A 19,894-nucleotide genomic window follows, 5' to 3' on the forward strand; every position below is an offset into this window, starting at 1 on the left:
ATAGCTGTTGTTTATTGAATAGAGGGAACCCACTGGATTGGATGCTCAAGGAAACAATGCAATTACCGCATCCCTTCCATATATGTTAAAGTCAAAACTGGGCAGCACGTATAGTTGCCTAGGAATTAAACTGTGGAATTCAAGGTGTTCCTGGAATATGCCGGTGGTATTGATGGAACACAGAACACCCCTCTTCTCCATCCTGGAGTAATACTTTGTAGGACCAGCTTAAAATCAAATTAAATATAGGAGAAGACATTCGCTGTTAACCTTCACGTATTTTCACACCTCTTTAGAAAGATATTTGTACATAAAGGGAGATATGCTAAAGAATTACTTCTGTGAATTTTAGCCAGAGTATTCAAAACATAAATTCCCAAGTCATAAGAACTTCACAACCAGAAAACGGTTTCATGCTCTCTGTACCGCTATATCCTTTCTTCTCCAGTTGCACGGGAATAAAGTCGGAGGCCCATTCCGCTCAGGACGTTGCCCGCCTTCTCTCTTGGGCCTCTCAGACTGGCTGTGTGCAGGCAGGCAGTGTCCTTGAACTCCCCGCACTGCTCTTTGCAACACAGGAGTTAGATTTATTGCGGTCCTCTCTATCCGCCTTGGTTTTGATTTGGGGTTGGGGGGATAGAGGAGGAGTTTGGGATTAGTAGATACAAACCACTGTATATAAAACAGATAAACAACAGGGTCCTACAGTAGAGAACAGGGAAGCTGTGTTTCATATCTTGTAATAACTATAATGAAAGAGTCTGAAGAAGAAGACATGGGTTTTCCTTAATCACTTTGCTGAACGCCAGAAAATCACACTACGCTGTAAATCAAGTGGCAACACATTTTTACATTTGTTTGAACTTTTTAAATTTGTTGAAAAAATTCAAGTCAACGCAAACAAAAAACAAAAAAAGAAGAAAAAAGAAAAGTCTTCCAAACACTTTTAGGATCTCTCCAACTCAGAAAAAAAATCTAGAATTCATGAAATTTAATTAAATTCTTCTATGTGGAGAACATTCAGTTGACAGGAGTTTTCCTTCAACTGTTTCTGTGCCAGGCACATGCAGTGATTGCTGCGTCTACTCTTGCAGCCTCACTCTCCTAAGTCTCTCTCCGGAGAAACTCCTTTCTCTTTTCTTGGTTCCTTTGCACCTACAATATCCATTTCCCTCCTAGAAACCTTGAAAATAAAAGCCCTTCTCCTTTAGTGTTTTTTTTTTTTTTTCCGGATTATTGCTGGTCAAGGCAGAGTCTTGTTTTATTAAGTATACATGAAAAGCATTTGTCTGTAACAGATTTGGCCACCCAACCATCAGTTCATTCAATAATAACAGGTATTTCTTATTGAGGGCTTTCCTGCGACAGGCACTGAGCTAAGCACTGCAATCACTTATCTGATTGCACAGACATCTATCAAGAAATAATTTGGTGAACAGCGTGATGATAGGTCTCGTAAGTGGATACAGGGAACGATGACTTGCAAATCTAGTACAAGGACTGTACTATGTAACCCAAATTTAAATAACACTTCAACCGAGGTTTATGAATGCACAAAAAGAAGGGGCCAGAATACATCTAAGGAAATGGAAGTGATATTTATGGATAGGGCAGCATTTGAGAAGGAAGGGACATGGGAGAATAGGGGAAGTTCCAAACTTCATGTCCATAAAAAAGCAAATGAACGAAAAAACAGAAACAAACCGAAGAACCCCCAGAACATCATGCGCGTAAAAGCCAAGACTGATCACAGCATCTACCTGATTGTTTCTTAAACATGCTGTTTGATAGTTGAGAGCGAGTAAATATGATATTTGCAATTAGGCATAGATATGATAAAGGACTACTTCTTCTGTGTATCTTTACACAATAATGTTAAGATAAATTTCTACATTACAAGAATTGCATTAGAGGACCAAATCGATGCTCTTATTACCTAGATCAAGTAGGGTCTCCAAATAGCTCCTGAAATCTTGGCTATCCTTCAAAGACCCTTAAAATTTCTCAATTTTTCCAGCTGAATTTTTTTCCTGTTTAGAATAGTGATAGCAATTTTTGAGTGCCTCTCTTATAAAAGCTTCCCCTTGGTTACAGCTCTTTCTCTCTCTGTTTTTCTTACCCACCATGTAAGACCCTAGCCTTCTTGGGAGTACCACTTTAGCCTTATTATCATTTCCACTTCTAGAGCTTAGAGCATGCAGTTGTTTACAATAGAAAAAAAGAACAAATTGGAAACATTTATTGTTCAGAAAACAAAGAACTAGGAGGCTATGGAGCCCAATATTTTAAGGGCAGGTTGGACTCAGAAAGGAGTCCATGTCCTCGCCTAGGGCACTTTGATTCTATTCCTTCTCTTCCTTGGAAAGCGCAGGCGACACCTGCCTGTCTGTATTTTTGCACAGGGGGAAGCTTAACAGCCTTGATCTTCTTCACACTCTCTGGAGGCCACCAAACCAGGGACCTGCTGCTTACAAGGAGAAACACAAAGCCTGCTCGGTGATGAGAACTGTCAATAGGCATGCATCATTTCCCCCTGGACCCTCTCTGATTCTTGAGGTGGAGGGTTGAGAAATGGCAAGCATTTACATTGTTAAGTTTCTACTCCATCATAAATCTAAAACCGGATAATCCTTGCAGTGAATCCAGGCAATGTCTGGTTTTCATACTTGAGTAGTGTTTGAGCTGAATCAGACCTATTTAGTGTTTTGTCCTGCACTTTTAAAGAAGGTAATGCTCCTGCCCATCAAGACGTAACTTCTCAAGACCTGATTGCTGGCCATGTGAGATACAGAGGTGCTTAGAAAATTCTCTGATAGGGAGTTCCTGTCGTGGTGCAGTGGTTAATGAATCCGACTAGGAACCATGAAGTTGCGGGTTCGGTCCCTGCCCTTGCTCAGTGGGTTAACGATCCAGCGTTGCTGTGAGCTGTGGTGTAGGTTGCAGACGCGGCTCGGATCCCGCGTTGCTGTGGCTCTGGTGTAGGCCGGTGGCTATAGCTCCGATTCGACCCCTAGCCTGGGAACCTCCATATGCTGCAGGAGCGGCCCAAGAAATAGCAAAAAAAAAAAAAAAAAGAAAAAAGAAAAAAAAAAGAAAAGAAAATTCTCTGATAATTAGTGTTGTTGGGTGTCTTTTCATGTTCCTCCTGTCCATCTCTATGTCTTCTTTGGAGAAATGTCAATTTAGGTCTTCTGACCGTTTGTCAATTGGATTGTTTGGTTTTTGTTGTTGTTGAGTTGTATGAGTTGTTTGTACACTTTGGAGATTAAGCCCTTCTTGGTTGAATCATTTGCAAAGATTTTCTCCCATTCTGTGGGTTGTCTTTTCATTTTTTAAAATGGTTTCCTTTGGTACAACCACTATGCAAAACAGTAGGGAAGTTCCTTACAAAACTAAATATAGAACCACCGTATGATCCAGCAATCCCTCTCCTGGGCATATATCCAGACAAAACTTTCCTTCAAAAAGACACATTCACCCCTATGTTCATTGCAGCACTAGTCACAATACCCAAGACATGGAAACTGCATAAAAGTCCATCAAGAGATGAATAGATTAAGATGTGGTACATATACAATGGAATACTACTCAGCCGTAAAAAGGACAAAATATTGCCATTTGCAGCAACATGGATGGAACTAGAGACTCATACTAAGTGAAGTCAGAAAGAGAAAGGCAAATACCATATGATCATTTATATGTGAAATCTAAAATATGGCACAAATGATCCTATCTAGTACAAAATAGAAACAGATCATGGACATGGAGAGCCGACTTGTGTTTGCCAGGAGGGAGGGGGGAGTGAAGGGGATGGATGTGAAGTTTGAGGTTCGTAGATGCAAATGATTACATTTAGAAGGGATGGGTAATGCGGTCCTACTGTGCAGCGCAGGGAACTGCGTACAGTCTCTTGGGTTAGAACATAATGGAAGAGAGTATGGAAAAAATAAACAGAATGTGTATGGCTGGGTTGCTTCTCTGTACAGCAGAAATTGAAGAGACATTGTTCCTCAACCAAACTTTAATAAAAACATTTTTAAAAAAGAAAAGAAAATTGTCAAGTGCCATCCAGATATTGCATTCTGCATTCCGCTGTGTCCTGACTCTGCTGCTTCTCTCCTCTGCACTGGTCCCAGGCCAGCTCTCCTTTGCTCTTGCCCCAGCCCGACTCATTCCACACCCAGCAACCTGAGTGGGGTTTAAGAACATCCAGCCAAGGATGCCCCTGCCAGCCCGCCTCTCCTCTTAGTCATAATCTGGGAGACACACATGATCTGGCCGAGGTCTTCTCTCCAATCTCATCCCCATCATGCACCACTTCACCTTAATGTTCGAGACCTGCTCCCCCTCCCACTGCCCTTCAAGTGAATCACCTGCTCACGGCCTTGGTCCTTCCTCTTTCTCAGGCCCATCCTGAAAGGGCACATGTTGGGGTTCTCTATGGAAGAGAATGGGAATGCTATCTCCCTGCAATTCCATCCTCCCACGCAGAAGTGTCTCCCTTTAATAGCTCCCTCCTTTATTTTCCCCACTGCATTTATCACAGATTGATTATTGATTGATCACGTTCTACCTCTCCCTACTGTAATTTAAGCGGTATTTTGCTTTTCAGATTTGTTCAATAAGTGTTGAATGCTGTTGAGATACATCATGCCCGTTTCACCTATTTTTATGCATTTGGTGTTTACCTTTTGGGAAGAAGGATTCTTTACTATTGAGTATTAACCATGTTGCCGACAGTATAAGGAATTGGAATTTGACTCCCAGAATTCTGTTTGAAAACTTCTTGTGCCTTATGAGAAGCAGCCAGGATAGAGTAACTGAGGGTTCCTTTTCCAGACCCAGATGGCTTGTGACCTAAACTTAGTTCATTTACTAATTGGGTAACTCTGAATGAATCCTTTAACCTGCCTCTATTTGAGTTTCCTCTTCCATTCAATAAGAATTATGACTTACAATTAATGCTACCTCATGAAATTTCTATAAGGAAGAAATGATAATATGCAACAATATAAAACTAGATCTATCTCATTTTAAGTGCCCCATACATACTAGTTATTATTAGGGAATACATATTTAAGCTCTTAGTGAATATTAGAAGTTTTATATAGTTGACAATTTCGTTTTTTAAAATACATGATATTTAATTTGTTAAAAGTTTAACAGGATGTTTTATCCCAGATTATACATGTTTTTCCTTCTTGGAGTCAAGAAAATATAGGCTTTATTGAAGTTTATACAAAGGTCAGTATAAAAGGTTGTTCTTTGAAGCTTATGAAATCATACAACTCTTCAGCTATAAAAAGGTAAATAAAATATTTGACTTGTGATCTGCTTAATGACTTCTTTCTGCTTATTTATTTAACTAAAAGCATCCATGGGAAACCAGGTGGGCTTTACATGAAAGTGATATGGAAATACCAATTAGAATGACAAAATCACACATGGCTTCAAATTCAGCTGGACCACAGTTGGAATTGAATCTATAAGCCATAGTTAGTATATGTATATATCCAAAACTCTGTGTTGAAAAAAGAAAAAATTTCCTTCCCTATAGGAATCCAAGTTGCAGGCATTTCATTAAAGAAACTGAGCTAGTTTTTATTACTCAATTATGTGTATAGTTGTACAGTGGTCATCACAACCAAATTTTATATCATTTCCATCCCAAACCCTTAGTGCACCCCCTACCCCCCAATCTGTCTCCTTTGGAAACCATAAGTTTTTCAAAGTCTGTGAGTCAGTGTCTGTTCTGCAAAGAAGTTCGTTGTGTCCTTTTTTTAGATTCCACAAGTAAGTGATAGAATTTTATGTTGTTGTCTCACTGTCTGACTGACTTCACTTAGCATGATAATTTCTAGGTCCATCCATGTTGCTGCAAATGTTGTTATTTCTTTCCTTTTAATGGCTGAGTAATATTCCACTGTGTATATGTACCACATCTTTTTATCCACTCCTCTGTTGATGGACATTTAGGTTATTTCCATGTCTTGGCTATTGCAAATAGTGCTGCAGTGAACACTGGAGTACATGTGTCTTTGCGAGTCCTGGTTTTCTCTGGATAAATGCTCGGGAGTGGGGTTGCTGGATCAAACGGTAATTCTAGTTTTAGTTTTCTGAGGAATCTTCATACTGTTTTCCACAGTGGTTGCACCAATTTACCTTCCCACCAACAGTGTAGCAGCATTTCCTTTTTCTCCAAACTCTCTCCAGCATTTATTGTTTGTAGACTTTTTGATGAGAAATCACTTGTTCTGATTCTCTACAAATGACTGTTATGAGCTGAGATATATGTTTCAAAGTGGCAATATCATGGAACCTTAATATTATTATTAAGAAGAAATCCTAGCCACCAGACCACCAGGGAGCCACTACAATAAAAAAAAATATATATATATATATATATATATATATATATATATATATATCAATGAACAATCATTTAGCTGTGCATATTTCCAAATTGAGGTCCTCTTGGAAACTCTCATTAACTATTATTTAATTTAAGGAGTACTCACACCTATTCTTTTTAAACAAATGATTTTGAAAGGTGCTTAGATAATTTTATCCAACACATGCTGCAGTATAATATTTTTCTTCTTGAGTTAACTTAAGGCAGAATATGAGGAGATGAAAGGCTTATTTCCTTATATGACTGGCTGCTTATTTATTCATCTTTCTTGTATATAGAGCAGAGCTGGTGAGTTTTTATTGAAATATGGATTTGGAGAGTGAATTTAAGTGTAGAAAATCCTTGTATGTGTTCGTCTAGTACTCTTTTTAAAACCTATAACTCTCCAATTTGAGTTACATTGCAATATTTGAGTGTAACCTTAACTTAATACTGCGATTAGAATTATGTTACCTTTGTTAAACACTGCTTTGAAGGATTGTTAGAAAGTATTAGATGTTGTGAAACAGAATTCCTCCAGCCAAAGTTATTGGACAGTCATCCTAACCAGGAACCTTCGACAATTCATGACTAACGCCTAATTTATTTCAGTACTGACTTCTGAGAAAGCTACTCCAGTAGTGAAACTTTGTGGTAGCTAAAGACAGGACCCCAGGAAATACTCTGTTCCAATCCGTCTCCGAGTCCAGTTGTGTGAACGTCCTTGCTTCGGTTTGACTCCTTGTCCCTCACATTTGCTAATTTAATCTTTTTGGCTCTGTTCATATTCATGTCTTATGTTCAATGTTCTTAAAATCTGTTTCTAGACTGACCCTCCAAATGGCCAGTTGGAGAGTTTTCTGGAATATCATCCTCATGTCGACACGTTGTCATTCAGCCAGCTTTGCTCTTTTGTGACTTTAGGTGACTGCTAGCCAAACCAACACTCTTGTGCAGAACAAAAGATACCTGGTTGGGGTGGGTGTGGGCCCTTGTTCACAAGGCTTGGTGGACAGAGCGGCGGGTGGATGTCAGCTCTGCTGGCTTCTTAGTAGTTCTTACTACCTTTTGAGTAGTTCACAAGCTTTACTTCGACCCCAAAGTCCTGTGTAACTTGTAGCTTATACGCGGGTAAACATAAGCAGAGTCCAGGACTGATGACTCGAATTCATTACCAAACTGCTTTAATCAATTTAGATAGTCATTCAGTGAAAGGAATGTAAAGCCACCCTGCTTAAAATGCGTATTTAAAAGCATTCATATTATAGAATTTTCTCCAGAAGAGTAAATCTTCTCTAGCTTTTTTCTTACACAATTCTTAATTTTTTTTTTTTTAGGCATTATGACTTTAAGTTATGTTAAGAATGAAGATAATACATCTCAAGGTTGTCTTGTATGTGCTCTTCTCATTAACACCAATTCACACTTAAAAGGAAAGATTAAAAATACAGCACTGGATCTAATAGCAAGTTGGATTGGCTTCAGGGAAATTCTGACTCTGCTTTGTGTCTAGCTATGAACCTTTTTAAGCTTCAATTTCACCATTTGTAAGAAGAGAATAATAAGCCCGCCTAGGTATCAGGTTTTTTATGCAAAATAAATGAGAAGTTTTGTCTAACACACATAGGATAGTGTTTGACACATGGTGTGTACGCAGTCATTTGAGACTATATATATATCATTGCTGCACCCATGGCATATAGAAGTTCTCTGGCCAGGGACTGAATCTGGGCTGCAGCTGTGACCTATGCCACAGCTGCAGCAATGCTAGATAATTTAACCCACTGCATCAGGACTGGGCTAGAACCCCCACCTCTGCAGTGACCTGAGTCGCAGCAGTTGGATTCTTAACCCACTGCGCCAAAGCAGGAACTCCTGAGACTATATTATTATTATTTTAAAATGCCAGCAATATTAGGAAATGCTATTTAAGTAATGAAGATTCATTTGCATCCTCAGATAGAATGGATAGCTTCCATATGTAAGTTCCCACTCTTTTTTGATGGAAAAGTTAAGGAACAGGAGAATCAGTGGTAGACTTTATAGGACATGAAGCACCTGTGTCTAGTCTTCTGCCCCTCCTCGTCCCCCCCCCGCAAGAGACGCTGCACTGTTCACTGTCACAACCAGACACCTGCATGAATTTGGCGTCCTCATCTCCTTTCTGGACTAAACCTCTTGTTACATAGCAATCTTCTCTTCAGGTGAAATTATCCATAAGAGAGTGAGAACAAATTTAATCCATTCCGAATCAGTGTGAAGATTTATCTACTTATTTCTCTCTTTTCCTTCATGGTAGAAGACATTTAACTGACAAAAGAGCTCTCAGGAAAATAGGAATACTGGATTTAAATGTATGACTTCCCTCAATCTGTTAATCCATACTGATCTGATGCTGACCATTACTAAAGGAAGAAGCAACAGGAAATAGAGAATTTACTTTACTCCCATAGTCTCTGTTTAAAAAAAAAAAAATGACAGCAAAAGAGCCTGGAGTCGCAGGTCAAAGAATCAATAAGTAGCATGCCGTGTGTGCCAAAGTATGGGTTGATTTCATTAAAACGAACTTCTCATTCCTGTTTATCTCTTTTCAGGTATTAATCTCATCCATTCCTGCTAAAACTTTACATGTATTTTTCTTAGAATATATTTTTTATGGCTCTCATGTACTACCTCTGTGCCAATGCTACACAAATTAAAAATAGAAAAAGAGATGTGCCTGGAATTATATCTGAACCAAAAATCCCTTTTTTTTTTGGACATGTCCCCAGCATGAGGAAGTTTCCAGGCCAGGGACTGATGCTGAGTCATAGCTATGACGATGCCAAATCCTTAACATCTAGCCTGCCAGGGAACTCCTGAACCAAACTGCTTTATATGAGATAGTTCTGGATGAAGGTTGATTTGTTGGATAAGTGTTGATCTAAAATCTTGCAAGAGAGAAATAATATAAATATCCTATATGATATGTAAAGCCAATCATCCTTATTCTTACAGTTTCTGATATCAAACTCCTACCTATTATACAGTTTTCCAGGATGTCTGTACGTTAGGGGTATCAGACTGTAGTATGAAAGCAAAGTAAAAAAAAAATTAACAATTTCATACATAGCAAGGTGAGCCTACATATGGAATTTTACTAGCTTAAATAAGTGTTTAAGGGGATGTGATCATTTTTTCTGAATTAATAGTTTTGCTTTTACTTGGATACATTTTTGTCTTTCGTTTTGTTTTGCTTTGCGTTTTTAGGGCTGTACTTGCAGTGTATGGAAGTTCCCAAGCTAGGGGACAAATCAGAGCTGCTGCTGTTGGCCTATACCACAGCCACAGCAACGCGGGACCCAAGCCACATCTGTGAGCTACACCACAGCTCAGAGCAACCCTTCACCCACTGAGATCCCTGGATCCTTAACCCATTGAGAGGGGCCAGGGATCGAACCCGCATCCTCACGGGTACTATCAGGTTGGTTACCACTGAGCGGCAATGGGAACTTTCAACGTGCACACATTTTTAAATTTCAGAAAATTTTTGTAAGCGTGACCTGATCTGATTTGATCGCACCATAACTGGTAAGACATCCAGTATGAGTATTATTTCCAGAGTACGTAAACATTTTCTACTGAAGACCCTTCACATGTTGATCAGGTTTAGTTTTTATTTGCACCATCCTCTTGATTGCTCCTCAAACAAAACTTTGCTTTTTATACCTGCTTCACTTGGATCAGGGCTTTCAAGTGATCTGTGACACATTTCTGTATGTTGTTATAAATTGATACATGTGGCCATCACAGCTCCTGGGGCAGGGACCCAGAGCCAAGTGGGAATCAAGCACATATTCAACTCACTGGAGTCAAACCAGGTTCCAGGGTCCACTTGCTGGGTAAGCTGGCCTCCGTCTCACCCTTTCCGTGTATCCCACTATTACCTGTGAAATGCTGACCTTGAAGAAAAGCAATTATTTCATAGGTACCCCTGGTTTAAAAATGCTCTGATTTCATAAATGATATACAGTAGGCAGCTAATATCTAACCAAATTGAGGCTAGAGTCCTACTAGTCTGGCCTTCACCCCTCTCTTTCCTGCCATCTGACTCTGAACCAGTTAACTGATAGCCTCTAAAAAGGGAAACAGATTCCATCATCATTGAAAAGAGTCACTTTATTCCATTTCCTGTCCCAAACTCCTGGGACTCTGTCCATGAAATTAGCTGGAGGTAGCGGAGATGGGGCAGTGAGGTGGCATTCTCATCTCTCTCTCTTCCCTGGCAGGAAGTGAAAAAATCACAGCGAAAATCACAGGTCCTGTCTACAGCCACAGCCAGGCCAGTCTATTTCCCTTCCTCTTAGCCTCGCAGACTAATCTGTATTTTCTCAAAGCCCGTTAAAGAGCCTCCTGGCTTGTGGTTATCAACATATCTATTGTTTTTGAGCATTTGGTCTCAGAGAAAATCAGTTTCTTAAGCCCTCACATATGCATTGTTAAAAACAATATATGCTGAAGAAGGTGCGGAGGGAACCCTGTTGCACATTGGTGGGAACATAAGTTAGTATAACCACTGTGGAGAACAGTATGGAGTTTCCTCAAAAAAATTAAAAATAGAGCAATCCCACTCCTGGGCATGTGGAGAAAACCATAATTCAAAAAGATACATGCATCCCAATGTTCATTATAGCACCATTTACAATGCTCAATATATGGACGCAGCCACTGACAAAGGAATGGATAAAGATGTGATACATATACATGATGGAATATTACTTGGCCATAAAAAAGAATGAAATCATTCCATTTGCAACAACATGGATGGACCTAGAGATGATTATACTATATGAAGTAAGCCAGACACTGAAAGACAAACATCATATGATATCACCTAGATGTGGAATCTAAAAAAAAAAAAAGATACAAATGAATTTATTTGTAGGAAAGAAACAGACTCACAGACTTTGAAAAACACGGTTGAGGGGGAGAGGGGTGGCGGAGGGACCGGGGGTTTGGGACTGGCATATGCACCCTGAGGTGTATGGGATGCCTGGCCAATGGGGACCTGCCGTATAGCACAGAGACCTCTACCCAGTATAATCTACATGGAAAGAGAATCTGAAAGAGAATGGTTGTGTCTACATGTCTAACTGAATCACTCCGTTGTACAGCAGGAATTATCACAACCCTGTTAATGCAACTCTACTTAAGAAAACTTTAGGCAATGGAAAAACAAACAAATAAATACCACACACACACATAGTGACTGATCACAGCGATTTAGGTAGGACCTATGGGAAAGTCTCCTCTCTGTAAATGAAAATAGAGGAATCTCGTGTGTAGTGACACCCTGGCAAATCTTGGTATTCAAAATCACAAGAGCAGGAATCAGAAATGTGTTCCATCTTAGAAGTAAAGGCCTCTGTTGCCTTCTAGTTCTGTTTCAGAACCCCTAAGGGGGATTTTATCTTCTAATAGCTTGAGGTGGTACCTAGATATTTAATGAAGTCCGTCCTTTCATGGCATTGTTGTTAAATACAAACTTTACCCTCTGTTTAGGATCAGGAAGAAAATTTTTGTTTGAGTTGGCAAGGTTTGGAGTCGGCTCTGCATCGAATCTCTACGCACATTGAAGCTGCTTATCTGAGACTGCAGAGCTCTGCCTCTGCCGAGTGTCATGGGATTCCTTCGCTCATTCTCTTCTTCTTTTGTATTTTAAAAATAAGTATTTTAATTGATGCAGGTCCCTGGCCGTACCTTTCCAGAAGATTTTTTAAAAGTTTATTACATTTATAGGTGTACAACCATCATCACAAACAAATTTTAAGCCGGAAGATGTTGAAGCAAAGGAAAAGTTAATAATTTTTTCCATCATTTCGAGGTTTTCTGAATGTGTGAAAAAGTATGTTGTGATGAAACATTTTTAAAATAAGAAGAAGGAAAACACATCAATTATTAGGAAATACAAAAATAGGCCCTTGTTTAAAGTATTTCAGCATAAAGAAACAAAATAAAGCAAACATGAAGATCTAATTGTTACAAGTCACGGATTAGATTTTGTGGGACATACACCTTTCTGACTGTACGGTCCCATTGAAAGTTTCCTGGAGTTCCCATTGTGATGCAGTGGTTAATGAATCCGGCTAGGAACCATGAGGTTGCGGGTTCGATTCCTGGCCTTGCTCAGTGGGTTAAGGATCCCCTGTTGCTGTAAGCTGCAGTGTAGGTCTCAGATGTGGCTCAGATCTGGTATTGAGGTGACTGTGGCATGGGTGTCAGCTGCAGCTTAGATAAAACGCCTAGCCTAGGAACTTCCATACACCACACGTGTTGCCTTTAAAAAAAAAAAAAAAAGGCAAAGACAAAAAATGCATCCATTATTAACTCAAATAGATAGTCAAACTATGAAATGGTGCATTTCCACCCTCCCCCACCACCTAGATGAAGCAAATGATACATTTGTCACTGAGAGTGCATTCTCTGTGGGAAACTGGGACTCTCTAATAGGACAGAGGACAAATTCGAGGAGACGGTGTCGGAGAGCCAGGAATAACATCTACCAGCACGCGTGGCTCTTCCTTTCATGAGAACACCTGTGACCCCGGTGGGCAGAGACACGATTTTCTGGCTTTCTTTGTTTCCCGGGGCCCAACCCTGTGCTAAGCAGCGGAACGGGAAATGGTCCCGAGATGAGAGATGAAAGATGGCTCGATAGTTCAGACAGCACGCGGGGAACCCCTGAATTGAGAGAGAATCGGTGTAAAGGTTGTAAAAAGTGAAAGAGAAGGTGGTCGAAAGTAACAGAACTGCATTGATGAATGGCTGGACTGGAGCTGAGGCAAAGGATGCACGGTGAGCCCTGACCCCCCCATGTAGGGATGGGGGAAGTGGTACCATAACGGAGAAAAGCCAAGGAGGTAAACCGCCTCGGTGGGCGTGGAGAGCCAAGGAGGGCCTGGGCATGGGGGGGGCCTGCCCATGAGGGAGTTTGGAGGCAGGGGGTCGCCAAACCTCACCCGAGACAGAAAAACCCAGGGAGTGCATTCCTCACGCACAAAGGTGGGATCATCAGAGAGAAACGTGGATGTAAGGACTAAGGGCACGGGACTGATTAAGGAAAAGCCAAACTGGGACCACACGGACAACACAGGAGAGAGGACGGTGAGAAATCCAAGATAAAAAAGTATATAGGGAGCTCCTGCAGTGGCGCAAGAGGATCCCAGCATCTTGGGAGCGCTGGGACATGGGTTCCGTCCCCGCCTGGCCCTGTGGGTTAAGGATCCCGTGTTGTGGAAGCTGCGGCTGAGTTAGTGGCTCTGGCTGTGGCTGTGGCTTGGATCTGATTCCTGGCCAGGGAGCTCCATATGCCTTAGTGCCGGCCAAAAAAAAAAAAAAAAGTATGGAGTTTATGGGAGTTCCCGCTGTGGCTCAGCAGGTTAAGAACCCCGTCTCTGCAAGGACTCAGGTTTGATCCCTGGCTTCGCTCACTGGGTTAAAGATCCAGTGTTGCTGCAAGCTGTGGTGTAGGTCACAGATGTGGCTCAGATCTGGCGTTGCTGTGTCTGTGGTGTAGACCAGCAGCTGTAGCTCTGAATCAGCCCTGAGCCTGAGAACTTCCATATGCTGCAGGTGAGGCCCTAAAAAGAAAAAGGAAAGGAAAGAAAAGAAGAGAAGATAGTTTATGATATTCACAATGGGGAGCAATGGAAGGCTTGTAGGCACCACAGGGATATTGCCGAAATGCAGATGAATTAACCAGGCCAGCATGTGCAAGCATGTATAAAAATCACATGCTAAGTAAATGATCATCCTTCTCTTGCTCCAGACAAGGTGCATGGCCCAGGAATTAAGAGTGAATAAGACCATATGATCCACATGCTGCAGACAGAACAGCTAAATGGAGAAGGATCTCGGAGATAAGAAGTGTGCCAGCAGGAAGTCTGCTGTGATGGTCCAGGTGAAAAGCAAAAGGACTTAATTTAGAAAAAGAAAGTAGATTTTGTTGAGTTGCATTTTGTTTTGGCCTTTTAGGTTTGGGGTTTTTTTTTTGTTTGGTTGGTTGGTTGGTTGGTTTTATTTCTACTTTTGAGAAGAGTAAGCAGTATTTAGCAAATTATTAGGGAGCTTCCTGGTGGCTCCGTGGGTTAAGGACCTGGTGTTGCCCCTGCTATGGCTTGGGTCACTGCTGTGGGCTGGGTTTGATCCCTGGCCTGGGAACTTCCAGATGCTACAGGTGGGGCAAAACAAACCAATACAAAACCAAAGTATTGAAAATAGAAAGTTAGCACGGGGGGTATAACTGACCAACACGGATGTGGGGTTTCAAAGATCAAATTCCGTGAACATCGAGGGGCATGAACAAAACAAAACCAACAGGGAGGGGAATTTTAGCCAAATGAGTTGCCTTTTTATTTTATCAACTACGATGACACTATGACATCGTTCGATAAAGCTTCTACTTGAACCTTCCCCAGTTACTTTGTATGTCCCTGAAATTTTATTTTACCGCAATTCATGTAGAACGTGTAGCCTTGAGATCTTCCATAAGCTTTTCTCCCTAAATTACTCCAATGGGATAAGAAGCCTTGGGCAGGGTATGTGGGCAGTTGTGTGGGTAAGCGTGTGCCTATGAAGAGGGCTTCTCTAAGTCACTGTGACAAACAGACCCTACTCTGTGGTCAACATTTATGTGAAAAAATTGAATTTTATTTGCAATTGCAAACCCATTCATATTGGATAACTACATTGTATTTCACAAGATACGTAAAGCGGGAAAATGATAAATCACAATCAGTTTCAAGCACTGCATGTGTCTAACTATACAATCCTCTCAAATTCCCGAACTCACATGAGATGGTTACCAGACTTTTCGGGCCTTTGCTTTGTCGTCTTTGAAATGAGATGGTTGAGCCACACAATTTCATAAGTACTTTCCCATTTTTATTGATGTGACTGACAATGAACAACAAAGACTTGCAGGGAAAAGGAGTGGTTTGCTCGCTCCTATAAAATGGAAACATGTGGAGTTCCCACTGTGGCTCAGTGGGTTAAGAATCAGACCGCAGTGGCTTGGGTCCCTGCAGAGGCATGGGTTTAATCCCCAGTCCAGTGCAGTTGCCGCGGGGGCAGCTCAGACTCAATCCCTGGCCTGGCAATTTCTATGGGTAAGAGGTGTAGCCGTTAAAAAACAAATTCATTAATTTAATTAAATAGAAAAATATTTTATAGTCTTTCCTCATCTCACCGACCTCGTTGGGAGCAAATTCCTACGTGCTGCATAGAAATCATCACCTTCTGATACCCTGCTCTGCTGGTGCCATCCAGATTATCTGTTAGGGTTTTAGGTTATGCCCTGTGATGGGCTAAACATCCAGGAAGTCTTATGTGAAGCCACCTCATTCCTCTAGGAATGGAAGGCGAGAGAAGCAGTACAGCATTTTCCATGAACACAAGGCTATGGGCCAGTGGATTTTTTTGGAGGGAAAGGTAGGGATGAATTGGTTTTTTTTGTTGTTGTTGTTTGTTTTTTTGCTTTTCTTAGAGTGCACCTGCAGCACATGGAAGTTCCTGAGCTAGGGACAGAATTGGAGCTGCAGCTGCCGGCCTACACCACAGCCACAGCAACACCAGATCCGAGCCACATCCACAATCTACCCCACAGCTTGCGGCAATGCAGGATCCTTAACCCACCGAGTGAGGCCCGGCATGGAATCTGCATCCTCACGGACACTGTGCTGGGTTCTTAACCCACTGAGCCACAATGGGAACTCCAGAGATGCCTTTTATCATTGATAAAATGATGAATCGGTTTCTGCTTTCATTTACAACATAAACACTCTCTATGTCAGTTAATCATTTATCACCCATATGGCAGCAATGGTGTCCTATTCCTTTAGCATTGAGATCAATTTAAACCAAACCACCCGCTACCTGAATTCTTGGAAAAAAGTCTATCGCCCTGCCCAAGAATTCTGTAGCTTCCCAGATAGTGACATATACAAGGTAACCTCTGGTCCCCAGTTTCTTTGCAGCTACTTTCTTGTTTTTTTTTCCTAGTCCAAAATTGAACGCGAGCCTCTTTTCCTCCATTGCCTCAAGACAGGAGAATGAATAAGTCCTTTCAAATTTATTTTGAAACTTAATACCTTACCCATTATAAACTATAATTTAAACTCCGTTCTGTACAAGTCATGTGTCTATGCAGCAGAATCCACTGTTCTTAAAATCCCATTTGCTGTTCCTCCAAAGGAGACATTACTTCTGGGTACTCGGCTCTGTAATTGCCAGTCTCCTGCCATCCTGCAGGCTCCCCTTTTTCACTTCTCTCTTTGGCACCCCCTCATTTCTGTTCACTTTGACTATCTCTGTTGTCTCCCTGAAGCCCTTAATTTTAGAATCACCCGTTCCAAATTCTAAGTGCTGGGCAATGCATTTGCCTAAACAAAGACACCTCTTTTCTGAGAACTTAAGTGACAGCTATTAAAATTATATGTACACAAATATGTGTATGGGAGCGTGTGTAGGTCCGCAAACCCTGATTCGGATCCAATCAAGATTCAGTACATTTCATAATCGTGGCTCTCTGACATGAGATTGAAGTCGCTGCCATGTCCCCCATTTGGGGAAACATGGGGCACTGCTGAGAGCAGAGCCCGTTGCCCAGGAAAGCCAGCCTGCCCCGGGACCCGCTTCCCCACATGCTAAACCTTGGTCCCATATTTCACCTGGCACGGAGAGCTGTGCTGGCGGCAGATCCAGTGGCAGCGAGCCTGTTAGGGAAAAAGTGTTGGTGCCTTTGCAGGTTTGTCTGCTTCCCCCTTTGTGTTTCTGTGACGACAGGGAGGTTCCAAGAATCAGAAGTGATCTCTCTTGGCCCTGGTGATTCTTTATAGGCCCTTGGATCCAGTCCTGCGACAGCTTCTTGGGAACAGCCTCGCCAGCTGGACCCGGTAGGCAGTGAACTACCTATGTGTAAACGCTGTGCACTGCGCTCATCACACGGAGTTTAAGTGATGAACCAACGAGCGGAGTTAAAAAGAGGGGAGGCATCCAGGTCATCACCAGCTGCTTTGAAAATACTGGGCAGTGCTAGAAAATATGCTTTAATCGAAAGCAAAAAAAACCCATTTTTTTTCTTGTTCTTATTAAATTTTCCCAAAAGATCTCTCACAGGCGTGGTCTTCAGTGCCCTTTCTGATCCTCCCCCGCCCTTATTTTTTGCTTTTTAGGGCCACACCTGTGGCACATGGAAGTTCCCAGGCTAGCGGCTGTAGCAATTCGGGAGCCAAGCTGTGTCTTAGACCAGAGCTCGTGGCAGCCCCGGATTCTTAACCCACTACGTGGGGCCAGGGATCACATCCTCATGAAAACTATTTGGGTTGCTAACCTGCTGAGCTACGATGGGTTCTCCCCTGATTTCTCTTATTTGGATCTAAATAATTTGAGGGTATAGACATTGTGTTAACAAAGCGGGTACAGGACATAGGAGCTCAAATTACTGTGATCCTTAAGAGCTGGTGCAGTTTACCTGAAAACTAACTATACCTTTTTTTTTTTTTTTTTTTTGTCTTTTTACTTTTCCTAGGGCCACTCCCGAAGCATACGGAGGTTCCCAGGCCAGGGGTCTAATCAGAGCTGTAGCCACTGGTCTACACCAGTGCCACAGCAACACGGGATCCGAGCCACATCTGCAACCTACACCACAGCTCACGGCATCACCTGATTGTTGACCCACTGAGCAAGGCCAGGGATCGAATCTGCAACCTCTCATCGTTCCTAGTCGGATTCGTCAACCACTGCACCACGACAGGAACTACAGAACTAACTATACCTTTAACTAAGCCATTACTTAACGCAATCCAGTCTTGTGACTTTTAGACTTTAGAAATAACAGAGCAAAAATATTTTGTACCTTTCATAAAATCCCCTTGCAAGTGTCATCCCAAGCAGACAAAGTGTGACCTAAAGGGTAGGATTTGAGTTCCTCCTGTTATTTCAGAATTCTCAGAAGTTTATCTCAACCAGATCTTGAAGTTACCCAACTGAGATTTCCTATTGAGCTCTGATTACAAAAGCACCTGAGCTCAGGATTTAAAAGTAAGGCAAATGTATATGTAGAATTTCACTTTTGGCCTCATTACCTCATTGCCCAGCTCCTTTTCTTTGAAAGACTTGCTGTTACTTTCAGTCTACCCCAGCCTCATCTTCTCCTGTTCTCAAAGTCTGTTGGGACAAGTGTCTCAAAATACTTTAATCAGAGACAAGGGCGAGAGGAAGGCCCTACATAGACCCTCAGCGTTGTTTCCCTTCTATTACCTTTGTCACACAGGCTCCGCATTTGTTAACAAATTTGCATGAGCATATTCTCAGTGAATACGGTAAAGATGGTCACTGGTGGAGTTCCCATTGTGGCTCAGCATGTTAAGGACCTGACATTGTCTCTGTGAGGATGCAGGCTGGATTCCTGGCCTTGCTCAGTGGCTTAAGGATCAGGCACGGCCCTGGCTGTGGTGTAGGCCAGCAGCTGTGGCTTGGACTTGACACCTAGCCCAGGTAACTTCCATATGTGGCAGGTGCGGCCATACAAAGACAGAGAAAAAAAAGATGGCCACTTGCAATGTGACTGTTGAAATGTTATTTGCGGGCATGTACGATGTAAAGGAAGGGCCCTGCAACAAAGGAGACACTCACGTCTGGGTCGGCGATGCACGCTGCCAGTTCCTGCCAATCCACGTGGCTCGATTCCACAGTCAGATATAATATCTGATGATTTATCTCAAATGCAATACAGCCCTGTTCTCTCTCAAAAGCAGCTTAGAGAAGCTATGCATTGCAAAGCCATGCTTTCTCTGGCTAAATGTAACACTCGTAATGAAGGCAATAAAGTTTGTTCTAAGCTGAGGGCATGGCAGGGGTTGCAACGGTAGCTTTGGAAACCCTCAAAGTTTAAAAGCACTGAAGCTACTTGACAACGGTGCCGGTGGAGTCCTTCCAGACTCGTAACTCCTAACACGGTCCTGGCCGCACAGCCTCCAGCTCCTGGTTAGTATCAGCTGTGGCTGATCCCCGTAACCCCCTCAGAGAACAATGGCATTTTTGGGGTTTCATCACCCGGCGAAAGAGCAATCTTGGCACACTTTTTATCCGTGACTCAGATACATTTGCAGAGGACTCGCAAGGGGAAACCGTTCATGGGGATGGTGAGGTTTCCTCCACCACCAGTGGGAGCTCCTTACCTAAATGTTCCCAGCGTTAATCCACTCAACAGTGCATGTCAGCCCCCGATGCGAAGGAGCAGATCTTTGCAGAACTCACGCGTGTTTGTACGCTCTGTGTGTGTGTGTGTGTGTGTGTGTGTGTGTGTGTGTGTGTCCGTGTGGGCCCTTAAGTGATGTGAAAAGTCTTAAAAGAACAGAAGAAAAATTCAGAAGGGAGTGATATTGCCAGCAAAGGAGGCCCAGGCTATAATAATGGCAGAGTCTCCGAAGGTAACTCAGTTACCAAACTAACTTACAGTCACCC

The sequence above is a fragment of the Phacochoerus africanus genome, chromosome 13, assembly GCF_016906955.1.
Source record: "Phacochoerus africanus isolate WHEZ1 chromosome 13, ROS_Pafr_v1, whole genome shotgun sequence".
Lineage (NCBI taxonomy): Eukaryota > Metazoa > Chordata > Mammalia > Artiodactyla > Suidae > Phacochoerus > Phacochoerus africanus.